Below are 241 nucleotides of genomic sequence, written 5' to 3'. Positions count from 1 at the left end.
TATTTGTGCAAGTCAGCGTAAGTAAAAGGATATATGTTCAGCAATGGAAACCACAGTAAAGGCAATGCGTGTGAAGTTATCATTACCTAGGGAAACGTACCGGAACTATCGTGACTAAAACAAATTTCAAACGTTGCCGAACATTATTTTCTTATGCGTATTTGCTCATTAACAAAAATGTAGCTTTTTCAACATAACATGTTTTTTAATTTGATGTGATTCAGTGATTCAGTGTAAATGA

The sequence above is a fragment of the Penaeus monodon genome, chromosome 28 (genome assembly GCF_015228065.2).
Source record: "Penaeus monodon isolate SGIC_2016 chromosome 28, NSTDA_Pmon_1, whole genome shotgun sequence".
In the NCBI taxonomy this organism is placed as follows: domain Eukaryota; kingdom Metazoa; phylum Arthropoda; class Malacostraca; order Decapoda; family Penaeidae; genus Penaeus; species Penaeus monodon.
The sequence above is the reverse complement of the archived record's forward strand: the minus strand, read 5'-3'. Positions refer to the sequence as shown.